The 12,662-nt window shown below is 38.1% G+C and overlaps 1 protein-coding gene across 3 annotated transcripts in view; it reads right to left on the bottom strand.

Annotated features, from left to right (window-relative positions):
• MIPOL1 (mirror-image polydactyly 1) overlaps window positions 1-12,662 on the bottom strand; it is a 292,979-nt gene that overhangs the window by 134,986 nt on the left and 145,331 nt on the right. The gene's annotated exons all lie outside the window — the stretch shown is intronic.

Raw genomic sequence — 12,662 nt, 5'->3', positions numbered from 1 at the left:
TTAAAATAATCAAGAACGGGATAGAAAATTTTAGTTTTTCCTATTCTGAGTGTGTACATACAAACACTTAAAGGAGTTAACTTGAATAAGTATTTTAAAGGCCCAGGTATTTAGGGTATTCAAATTGGCACCCAAAGCAGATTTAACTAGTTTTCAAGATAGCAATGAGGGCCAAAACCCAACTAGCCTGGCTTACCATAGTAATTAACAATTAGCAGAAAAAACTCTTATAAAAACAGGGAAAGGGGAACTAGAGATGAAGATTCAATGTCTTACTATGAGCATGTCAGAGGAATTGCTAAAGCAAAAATGAGAGAAGAGAACGTATTAGCTGAAAACATTAGCAAAAACAAAATCGATTTAGCATACACCATATTACTGGGAAGCAGAAGGAAGTAGTTAGGATAGCACCATTGAAAACCAAAGCCTGGAGGAGCTTGACGGCACAGCATCTGAATATTCAAAGATGAGGAACATGTTCTGCTGAATACTCAGAGTAGGCATAGAGGGAAGGGAGAAGATCAAAGATGTAATGGCCACTAGCACTGTGATCTCAAAACTAAAAATATAAACTCAAATAATATTACTATGGACAGATAGCTTCCAAAATAATCCAGGGTCATAAGCTATGTAAGGAATCAAATTTCCTATCAAATTTATAATCTGTCATGATGCAGGACTAGCGAGCAAGGAAGGATGGCTCACGTTAGCCCCAATGTTTAAAACGGGTAAATGGTTCTGAACCAGAAGACTACAGGCTAGTGAGTCTATCTACAGTCCCAAATAAAATTTTAAAGCTATATCCAAAAATGCATTTTCCAACACAAGTTTAGATAACAGTGTTTTATTTCCTTCTTTAAACTCTTAACCACAAATAATGGACTCTGGGCCCCATTACCAAACACTGGCACCTAAACTGGATGCCAAATCCCAAGGCTTGCATGGGTATCCAAATAATGGCTGTTGCTCAAAATGGGCAAATAAGGGCTGATCTGAGCACCCAAATGAAGTATCTGGGTCTCTATTTTATGTATTTGCATATGAAACCTGAGCTCAGAAAAGTTACCAGCTCTAGTGAATTTCTCCTTTTGAAAAAGAGGGAATATTTCTGGAACTAGTAGATTCTCTCAAACTGGTGGCAGTGAGCACGTGTGCTAACTGTATCGCAGCTATTTCATTTTTATAGTGAATAACAAAGGAGAAAAAGAGAAAAGACAAAACAAATCTGTTAAAGTGCACCATGATGGATGGTGGTTGTGGATTTTTTTTCCTTGTTAAAGCCTAAGGCTAAGATGATATATTAATACATTTGATTTGTGTATGTCTGTGTTTATTTGTATAAAGCAATGGTTCAAGTACTGAATATAATTGTAATGCTCATTTTTACAGAAAACAGCAATCATAAATCATGCCCCTAAAATGCCTTTTCAGAACAAATTTGCGAGAAGTAAGGTGGTATGAAAATAACTCCAACTACTCTGAATCAGTTCTAATTAAATCCATGTATATGTGGGTACAGTTTCTCTGGCATGCAGACTCATAACACCAGAGTTTTCAAATCAGTTAGTTAATTCATTATCACAAATCATGAGTTTTCGGTTTCAACTTAACATCAGCAAAATTGCCATTTCAACCTTTCAAAAATGCCTTCCTTTAAAAAAAAAATCTTTTGTATTGAAATCTCTTAACGTTATACTAATTGCACCAATGACTCTTAAAACAGACTGGGGTAACATAAGGAAATGGGTCAAAAATTTAATCCACCTGAAAAATATCATGCATTTTTATTCACACTGCCCTCCTGGCTCCAAAAATAACACTGGTACACAGATAATATTAAAACTAGTTATTGGATAATTCAATAACAAACCTCATGTGCCTGATGTTTTGCACAACTGCAGGCCTCTGTGTGCACTTCATAATATTATTCTACTCTATTTGTTCCACTCTTGTGAAGACAGGATATTGACAAACAGAAACAGCAAGATTCTTGCACTATCCTAGCTACTCACAGGGCAAGCAGGCAAGTCAAAGAGAAGCAGCACAAAGCATGCATGCCCATACATCAAAGCAGCTGGTAGAATTAAAGGTATGTCACCCTCAACAGTGTCTAAGTTGATTTAAATATGCTAGATGTGCACTTTCCCATCTTAAGTGAATAAAATGATCTCATTTTCACTAAAAACATTGACAATAGAAAATCAGGACTAGTGTTGCTAGAATCCATTTTAGGGGCATCACAAAAAAAATAAAATAAAAACCAAACCAAGTTAGTGACTTAATTTACTTATCACAGGAGAAAAAGTGTATAATTAATTAAGTCTATGATAGTGTCACCCAAGTAGAAGGCACAAGTCCCCTAATTCATTTAAAATAATTCATTAACCAAACCTGTCGCAGGTACATCGCAAATCAAATTTATTTTCACCAGTCCAGGAAATAGCACCTAGCTATGCCTTGTCTATGAAGAACTGTTGTTATGGTGACAATTTTTTATTTATATGTTAATGGTATTTTTATGCTATATACAATAACTTCACAAAAATGTACAGTTAGAATATTTTTAGCATTAACAATACTGTACTAAAAGTACACACCTTTCTCACAAGGGCAAGAGTATCTGGAATTTCTGTGCAGACAATATTTTTGCTGTTCGGAAGGAATATTAAGAACAGTTTTAGACAATATGGGGCTTCTACTCATTTCAGCCAACATTTTTTGACTTCTGTGTTGTTGATTGTTAGCAGGGTCCAATAAAAATAGATGTTCTTTAAAAGAACATGTGTTTTTATTGGTTCCCCACTTTGCTGAAAGATGCCAACAGCTGCAAGGATGAAACTGGACTTCCTTCTAAAAACATGTATAAAAATCTTTTTGGAGTAGGGCGGAGAGAAGACATGGCCCAGTTTAATACTGACAAGGAAGCATCAGATGTTTGCTTTTAAGGCCTAAAGGAGGAAGTCTTTTATTTTTAGTATTATAAATGCGAATTTCTAAACCCTGCTATATCAAATGTGTGAAGATATTTATTTGTGAAACATTCAAGCTATATCCTAGCAATATCAGAGATGAGTGAAACTATTTTAAAATGATATATCAACTTAAGTAGATTTTGGACTATCTACAGATTCTTATTTGAAAGAAAACTGCTCATGTAGAGGAAATCCTGAATTAAGCATTATATTATGTAAAAGGCAATAATCATTTAGCAATCTGTTTCTTTCCTAGATTGAATATCTTACATACTTTGGACACAATCATGGCACATATGCACAGTGTCATTGCAGGTCAAGGGGGGGATAAACATGGAGTAGAGTCCTGGAGACGTAGCTAGGAAGGGGTCATTAGAGCCTTGGTGAAGGAATGTGTCGTTTCATGGAGATTCACACAAGTAACCCATTGCAGATCAGCTCACTCATGTCAATGGATTTTACCATCAAGAAAAGCTGTGTAGTCAAGATATGCATCGCCTATGCAGAGCTCCGGTGTGTAATGTCAAAAAAGGGTGAAAGGATTTGATAGAAAACAGGAGAAATTTTCCTAAAGCACAAATTATTATAACATCTGGATGTACACATTAGCTCTAAAATTACCAAGCTTAAGTCGGCTTTGCCCATGTCACCAACAGCCTCTAACCCAAACAGTGCTCCTCTTTAAACTCACCCCCTAGCTCTGCTCCCTTAGCAATAAGTCTTTCCATTTTGTACAGCAGTTGCCAGTAAAACATCAACATTTCCCAACACTTGCCACTCACCGTTGTACTAGTTTTCTTCTATAATTAAAATAGGAAACAACTGCAGTGTCTAGAGAACCACTGCATGGTAAATGTTGGCATATGGTGACACTTTAATGGTGATCACCACACAATCATTCAAAATGTAATCACTTTGGACTTGATTTTTATATTCCTCCTACTGAATTACGTATGTATAGAGGGCTTTAGTTTTACACCCATGAATTTCAGAGAGGTAGTGAGAAAGGGACAGATATGATGGGCAACATAATTAGCATTTGCTAACAAAAGGGCTGAAGCACTCCCACCCAGCTCAGCCAGTCTTCTTCCCTCCTGCTAGGCCTGAGAGCAGGGCACTGCAAAAGGATCCTCCAAAGAGCTTTTCACCACTATGCCTTGAAGGGAAAAGAAACTCCTAGGTCTTTCCCTCTATCAGGCCTGAGGCAGGTGAAAATACTCCTGCTGTGTGCCCACCCCCAGACTTGGAGCTTGGGGAAGAGCGGTCATTCTAGATTAGTCCCTCACTCAGGAGGGGGATGAAATCTGGAGTGAGGGGGTTGGGTGGGGGTGTGCATGTGTCTCCATCCTCTGGAGGCTGTATCCCATCCCACACCTGGAGGGTTTGAGGATCTTCCTTGTGGTGGTATGCAGCATCACAGGGATAAAGGAAGAGTAAGGAAGTCAACTGTGTGTGAGAGAGAACAGTAAATGTGAGCAAGTATGAGAAAGAAACTGGTATGTGCCTGAGAGTGAGACAGCTCAGAGGGGGAGGGGAGGAAATGTGGGGAGCTGAGATGCACAAAGACAGAAGAAAAGACGTTGAGACCCCACCTCCCAAGGGGACAGATTCAAAGTGGGGAGAACGGAATAGACAGAAGTATGTTTTAAAAAACTTATTCTTCCTCCGCTTACTTGAAACCCACGCAGGTGCCTGGGGCACTGGAACAATTTGTATAGTGGGGGGCTAAGAGCCATTGAATCAAACTGTAAACCCTGTCTATAATAAAAACCACTTCAAGAAAGGGGGTGCTGTGCAGTAGCACCCACAGCACCTCTTGTTCCAGCACTTATGCAGGTGCTAAAGGCCCATCACAGATCAATTGCTCTTTCTGTGCACCTGACAGCATCTGCTGTGAGATTCAGCAGAGTGAGATAGGTCTAATGAGGAAAGGTAGATTTGAGAGTCATCACAGAGGAGGTAATTGGAGCCACACAAACCAATGAGGACACAGTGACAAAAAACAGAGGGAAAACATGAGAAAGCTAAGAACAGAGCCTGGAAGACCCCTACAGAGGTGGGGAACAGGACAGAGGAGGAACTGCTCAAGGTGGACATTGAGGGAACAGTCAGGGATAGGAAGAAAACCAGGTAAGGACAGTGTCAAGTGCTCAGGAAGGAAAGCCTGACAGCATCAGAATGTTAAGGAGGATAAGCATGGAGTAGAGTCCTAGATATTAGGAAGAAATTATTAGAGCCACGGTAATGACAGTTCCAGTGGCATGGAGGGGGTGGAAATGGATTGGAGTAGGTTCAGAGGTGAGTTAGAGGAGAGGCATTCAAAGGAACCATCTCATCATGTTTGTCTTCACTGGAAAATGAGGTTGTATTAACATGATAGTCAGTACAGACTTTATAGTCAGTACAGACAAGTCATGCTTAACACATTGTATCAGCTGATCAGAGGTAAGCCCCCAGCATTCTCTTTCCCAGGGTTTATCTACAACTAGCTAACATGTTGTTACACACCACTTTCTTTTGTCTACACTGACTACTAAGTTTCTTCTATCACATTACTGTATGAGTCTTCAAAGTTGGTTATAACATAACTTTATTTTCTAGTGAAGACAAGACTAACAAGGTTACAGACAAAGGGAAGAACAGAAATGTGAAAGTAATTGGAGAAACAGCTAAAGTCACTAGTTGTTTTAAGTGTGGAGGAAACAAGGCAATGCTAATACAGGATTAAGAGCCATACTGTCACCCTCCTGTGCAATGTACACACAGCTCTATAGCTTTGATTCAGCAAAACATTGAAGTATGAGTAGTCCCATTGACTTTAATGGGATTAGTCATATGCTTAAAAATAAGCATGTGTCCAAGTGCTTTGCTGGATGAGGACCTGTGTCTCTATTTCATCAAACCAGATGCAGCAGTTGACCAAATTACTAATTTCTTATCTGAATGCAGGGGTTGAATGACAACTAAGATTAGCTAAGCGCAACCCAGAGACGACCCAGGTTTTATTGACTGGAGCAGCAACCCAACAATATGGCAGGCTGAGCAGAGTAGGAGGGGGTTGTGGCAAGAAAACTGTATTTGTAGTGTGAGCGGAAATATAATTTTTAGGGCTATTTGAGCCTGCTAACTTTTGTTTATGTTTTTTATATTGCTGCACAACACCTTTGTACAGAGTGGGGCTTTTATTAAAATGAAAAGAACAGTTATGGCAAGATGCTCCAAAAGAAGAAAATGCATTGTACCTTTCACATGCTACACAAATTATGAGTAAATTTCTACTTTTCACCACAGGTTTGAGGTTAAAATTTGACACCTGTTTACATCATTTGTTTGAATAAATTGCACCAGGTGTAAACCAGGGCAGAACTTGGCCCAGAGTTCTTTATTGAGATCTAGAATTCAGCAGAAATACCAATTGCATTATGAATCTAATCTAAAAACAAAACAATTTTATTTAGCTCTTCTATGAAAATATATCATATTCATGGAGCAGATCCTGCAGTCCTTGTCTGAACCGGCACTGTTGATAATTCTGGGACTAGTTCTGCATTAGCAGTCCCATCTCGATGTAGACCCTATATTTGAATAGTGGTTCTCTTGATGTATTTGATAAAAACAGTATTTATTAACCTTAAAGATAAAAAGTGAGTCACTAACCCAAGCCATTTTACTGAATTATACTAATGCACCTACAGGGATAATTATCTACATGAATTTATTTAAATTTGATAACTTAAAAAAATCCAGTTTGATAGAATACACTTAGTTGTATGTCCTGACATATAAAACAATTGCTTAAAAAAAAAAAAAAAGCCCTGTGGATCTTTTTTCCCCCCAACAAGTGAGACTCTAAATTCCCAATCTTGCACTGACCTCATTGAAGCTCCATATAGGTACAGGATACATTCTGATGCAGCATCTAGGTCAAAATCACTACGGTCCAGTCCAGCAAGGTATTTAAGCATGTACCCAACTTTAAGCATGCAAGTAGTTCCATGAAACTCAACGGGATTACGCCAGTGCTTTATGTTAGGCCTGTTCTTAAATACCTTGCTGAAATACAAGTGAAGTAGTGAAATTGACAAGAACCAGGTTGCAGCCAATACACAAAGTAAATACATGTAAGGGGAGAGAAATATTTCCCTCTCTGTCTTTCAGTTATGGTCAACTTAGGTGTTCATTTTAACAATCGTATGTACAACATTTTGACAGAAATGCATTTATCCCCTTATGCAGAGTCAAGAGAATGTTACTGTTTTGCTGAGTGAAAAGAAATTTAATGAAAAATAAATTTTGATGTATTTCAATAGAAATATACAAGAGAAATTAAACAGACCTTTGAATATCATGTTCCTACTGGCCAGAGTAGTATTTCTGCAAGTGATAAATACTAGGTACATTTACAATAGCAATCACTTCATCAGTGGCATAAGCAACTCACATACAATCTGTACATGGAGCACTAGAATTTTTTATTTTTAATTATGGCTATTTTTTACGTGTGATTTTTTTTCTCAGTCATCTATAGACATGAGTGAATACAATAATATGAAGCAGACAAACAGTTTAGCTGATTTTACTCTTGTTTTATTATTCTATTATCCTTTTCTTTATTTTCTTTTTAAAGATCTTCACATGAAAATAGCACCCAACTCAAAGAGTCCTAATGGAATGCAAGCATTCTTAGTTTTTGACAGTTTTTTTTCTTTTTTGAACAGTCTGCTCCTTGTCCCAAATTCATCATGATTGCTTGAGAGGCAAACATCTTGCCACTTGGATGCTACACAACTCTTTCCTTTGCAGACAAAAATAATACAAAACTCTTCCAGTCAAAACACAAACCAACCTTTGGTGTCAATGTGAATTATGTACATTGAACTGCAGATGTTTGGAAGCACTTATATTTATATAAATAGATAATATCTTTTTTCATGTAGAAGAATTATTTTTGTTAAAAAATAAATAAGTTTCTATACAATAATCACTAGAAGGATTTTTCCATTAAACTATAATTTTAAATTAAAATTTTCTACTGTCTGAAAGAAAAGGTTTTCTTCAAAGTCCTGGCAAACACTCAACAAATGTGTTTAAATGATTATTTATACAATGCCTAGCAGCTTAAAACTACCGGAATTTCAAGAAAGAGAAGTACTTTTATAGCGCTTAGGCCTCAGAAACATCTGCCTCTTAAAAAAAAATTATATTCGATTAGTAAGAGAAACATTTCAAGCTAGAAACATTTTTTGCAATTGTGCATTGGGGTCTTGCTCACTCAGAAGCCATCAAAAGAAACATTAAAAAAACAAATGAAACACTCTGTGTCTGCATTGCTACTGTGAGCCAATTGGAGCCTGGAGGATTAAAGGAACCAGATAATACACAATGTACATCACAAATTGTGCATTTATGAACATGACAAACAGCAGCAAATCAAGAGTTCATTTATTTTCTTTGGAATACTTTAAGGAACCATAAAACAAGATGAATGGAAGTTTCAGATGATTAACTACTTCTGTCCCTCTTCATTAAAAAAAAAAAAATCTAGACAGGTACAACCAAATAGTGCCACCAGCCACACCTGTGCAATTTCGTTTGGCCTCGAGTGTAATTTAGCTGTAACTTTTATGTAGTTATACAGCTTTTTTTCCCTTTCAGGATGAAGCTCGGAAGATCCATGGCAAGATCAATTTCCTCTTCAGTAAGCTCTCAATGTACATTTCTACCATATCATAACGAGCCCTCAACATTTGGCAATGTGGGGAGAGAGTCAAACCTATGATGTAGGACCACAATCATAGCCTAGAAATGATCAAAACTATCTTTGTCCTTGCAAAGGGCAAAGACTGGTAATGGCTGAACCTAAAGAGATATGGTGGTTTGATTTGAATAAGCAGTCTACAGCTTGGATTGCTTAACCAAACCTGTTAAGTTCTGGAAATCAGAATGGAAGTCTTGCAAGCACAGGCTATTTCAGAAGATTTTTATTGCCATGAGTGAAAACTTTCATTAAGTAGGCCTGTTACAGGTGTCAGGCCCCAATTTTCGGTGTTGCTCCATTTATTGTTGCAAGGTCCAAGTGACCTAGTAGTGTTAAGTTTCACTTTCAAAAGTGAATTTGGCATTTAGGAGTCTAAGTCCCATTGATTTTCAATGAAAAGGAGAGAAAAAATATTTTAAAAATGTAATATCTCTAGAAATTACCTAAAATAGCCTTTTGTAGGTCTAAAAAGGCCACGCAATTAGAGGCCATCATATCCTGGCCTTTCAGGAATAGAATCACAGAATCACAGAAATGTAGGACTGGAAGGGGTCTTCAGGGGTCAACAAGTCCAGCCCCCTGCACTGAGGCAGGATCAAGTAAACCTAGACCAGGGGTCAGCAACCTTTGGCATGCGGCTCATCAGGGTAATCTGCTGGCAGGCCGCAAGACATTTTGTTTACATTGACCATCTGCAGGCACAGCCCCCCGCAGCTCCCAGTGATTGCGGTTCGCGGTTCCTGGCCAGTGGGAGCTGTGGGAAACTGGACACAATTCTCCAGTTTGGAGAACTCACCAGTGCTGAATAGAGCAGGACAGTTACCTCCCCTGACTTACATACAACACTGCTGTTAATACACCCTGGAAAGTTATTAGCCTTTTTTGCAACTGCATCATATTGTTGGCTCATATTCAATTTGTTATCCACTGTAACCCCCAGTTCCTTCTCTGCAGGACTATTTCATAACCAGTTATTCCCCATGTTGTGTTTGTGCATTTGGCTTTTCCTTCCTAAGTGTAGTACTTTGCACTTGCTTTATTGAGTTTCACAGTGTTGATTTAAGACGAATTCTCCAATTTATCAAAATCATTTTGAATTCTCACCCTGTCCTCCAAAGAGCTAGCAACCCCTCCCAGCTTGATGTCACCGACAAATTTTCATTATCCAAGTCATTAATGAAAATATTGAATAGTACCAAACCCAGAACCGACCTGTGGGGACCTCACCACATACATCCTCCTACTTTGACAGCAAAACGATTGATTATTAAGCCCAATAAATTTAATATGGATTTCTACAGGGATACAGACAGAGCATAATTTGACCCACAGTATTTTTAGCCATGCTCTGGACAAAAAACCCAAACCAAACCAAACCCCCCCCCCCACTGTATATGCTAGATAGAATTAGATGTAGCTTTTTATTCAATTAACAATATAAGCATAGATCACAGTCTCCCGCTAAGACTAGTGGGAGGGAAATTCAAATCTGGCATAAAGGCATAGAGCTTCTGGCTCAGGGGGCATGTCAAGGCTGTGGCAGAGTCAAACTCCACAGCTCTTATGCTGCTCTAAATTATCTAGAAGCTGTTTTGGCCCCAAGATCCTGGAAGCGGAACGATGGTTTAGAGCTCGGTCCACTTGAGCATCTGATCCATTAGAGACAAGTCTACAGGCCTTTTGTTAGATGTTCTCAGGTCATACACCACCCACCTTCACAGCAGGTGTATTACTTTTGTCTGTTTTCTTGCACTGATAGCATGCATACAAAAGTATACATTGTATCACAAGACATAAAATAACTGCATCAGTATCCACTAGACGAGAAAAGAGTGCTCTCACATTTTGTTGCAAGTAATAGATCAGAAAACTGGTGTGCTGGGTCCCAAGGGAAAATAGGGAATATCTCATTCTCAATGGGCTACTGCTTCTATTTCTAGCCCCACAAGGCCATGAAGTATCTGACTTTCAAGTGATGTCATTTTTAGGTCTAGAAAAACTGCCACCGGCCCACATTTGAATCTTATTAATTGGGGACCTAGGTAATTTGGAGGGAAATTCCACATTTGGTGGAAAGACAACATTTTCGTTGCAAATTAATTGCTGTTGTTTGAAGCAACTCAGTGGTCTGGAATGGTGAAGTCCCAGAAGATGGATTAGGCCTCAGTCCTTCAAAGATTTATGCATGTGCTTAATCTCAGACAATGTGAGCACTCCCACTCCTAGAAAGTTAAGCACATGCATAAGTCTTTGTGGGACTGGGGTCTTAGTAGGCAGGTAATGAGATCACAGGTATAACACTTTTCATATGCATGTGCAGTTTATCACAGGACTTTTCCATTTATCACATGGATCTCACATCTGCATACATGATATATAACTATTAATGTAATTCTTCTCAATTCCCTGGCATTTTGGGCTTGGTTACAAGATGTAACCCAGTGTTCTCTCTTCACACAGTATATAGAAATGGTCGGTATAAGGAATGGGTAAACTCAGTGAAGTTCTAGGTTTTGCAACCTCTCAAACTGCTTTTAGGGGTTGCAAAACTCATTTGAGTGTGTGACCCTTGCAATTTACCTAAGAACATTCAATTAAAAGACAAAAAGCAATAAGTTTTTTCTAGCAAAAGAGAATTCTATACTGTGTACTGGAAAAAGACAAACTCCCTTCAACTAATGCTAGAATAAGTGGGTGCCTTGTACTTGGCACGTATATTGCATATCTTTTCTCTGGATTATATTCCTCTCTTACCTTTTATCCCCCCAGTGGAGCTTTTTCTTTGCCCTCCCTCTGCTATTTTCTTCATAGTCCTTTCTAGGCAGAATGCAAAACGTAATAATTCCAGAATCTGAGTGAAACTTTTACACACAATACTGTACTGGGTTTGAAATTAAGCAAAAATATGTTCACCCATCTTTAGGGTTTTTAAATGCATCTCATATATAAATAAGAGACTTCTGTTTTACATGGAGGTCACATTATTCATTCAATTTTCTAATTTCAGACCTATAATTCTAATAAATAATGTATAAACTAAACATGTAAGCTGATAAGTAGTACTCATGGTAATAGGTTAGTGAGCTCATGCACGGGAAACCAATATAGTACAATCAACTTTAAATAGTTCATACTTCTGTGCATTGTACATATCAAAACAAAAAACATTACCAATGATCCCAAATAGTTCAGCTAATTGCACATTTTAATTAAGAGTTCATCGTGGGAGAAAAAAGGTGCAATAATTTAAAAATCAAAGCTTTTTATTTATCACTGTTACTGATAATGAAACACAAACATTTCTTCTACCAAACAATTTGTGGATCTCTGTTAGCAAAAATCATTATCACAGGATAGAGGTCTAGAAGTACAATATATTTGCTGGGGGATTCTTTATTACATTCAATGCATAGTAGCAACTTCAAAAAAAGAATTTCAGCGTGAACAAAGAAACAATTCCAATGTAATTAGTTTGGAATATTAAACAGCACTGTTTAAAATGTTTAAAGAATATAATGATAAAAATATGCCTAACATACCAATTAATTCTTAGAGTAAATCATGTGTTTCTGGACACTGGCATGTGTATCAGTATTGATGCTCTAAAAATCCACTGACTACTCAAAGCCCACTTCTGCTACCCTTACTCCATTAGTCTCATTGCAAGGGGCTACTTGCAGAGTAAAATACAATGCACATTGAGACTGGGTATCAGAATCAGGTACTTAGGGTACATCATCTACACTGCAGCTGGGAGCTTGCTAAAAATAGCCAAGGCTAGCACAGGCAGCAGACCAGGCTAGCCGCCTGATACAAACCCACACAGATGCCCTCGGTATGTATTCAACAGCTAGCTTGATCCACCTCTCATGCTACCTCTGGCTATACTGCTACTTTTATCACACTAGCTGGGCAGAGCTAGCACGTTTCTG

The sequence above is a fragment of the Terrapene carolina genome, unplaced genomic scaffold (genome assembly GCF_002925995.2).
Source record: "Terrapene carolina triunguis isolate 2854851 unplaced genomic scaffold, T_m_triunguis-2.0 Scaffold96, whole genome shotgun sequence".
Lineage (NCBI taxonomy): Eukaryota > Metazoa > Chordata > Testudines > Emydidae > Terrapene > Terrapene triunguis.
This window is presented reverse-complemented; position numbering and strand designations above follow the sequence as displayed.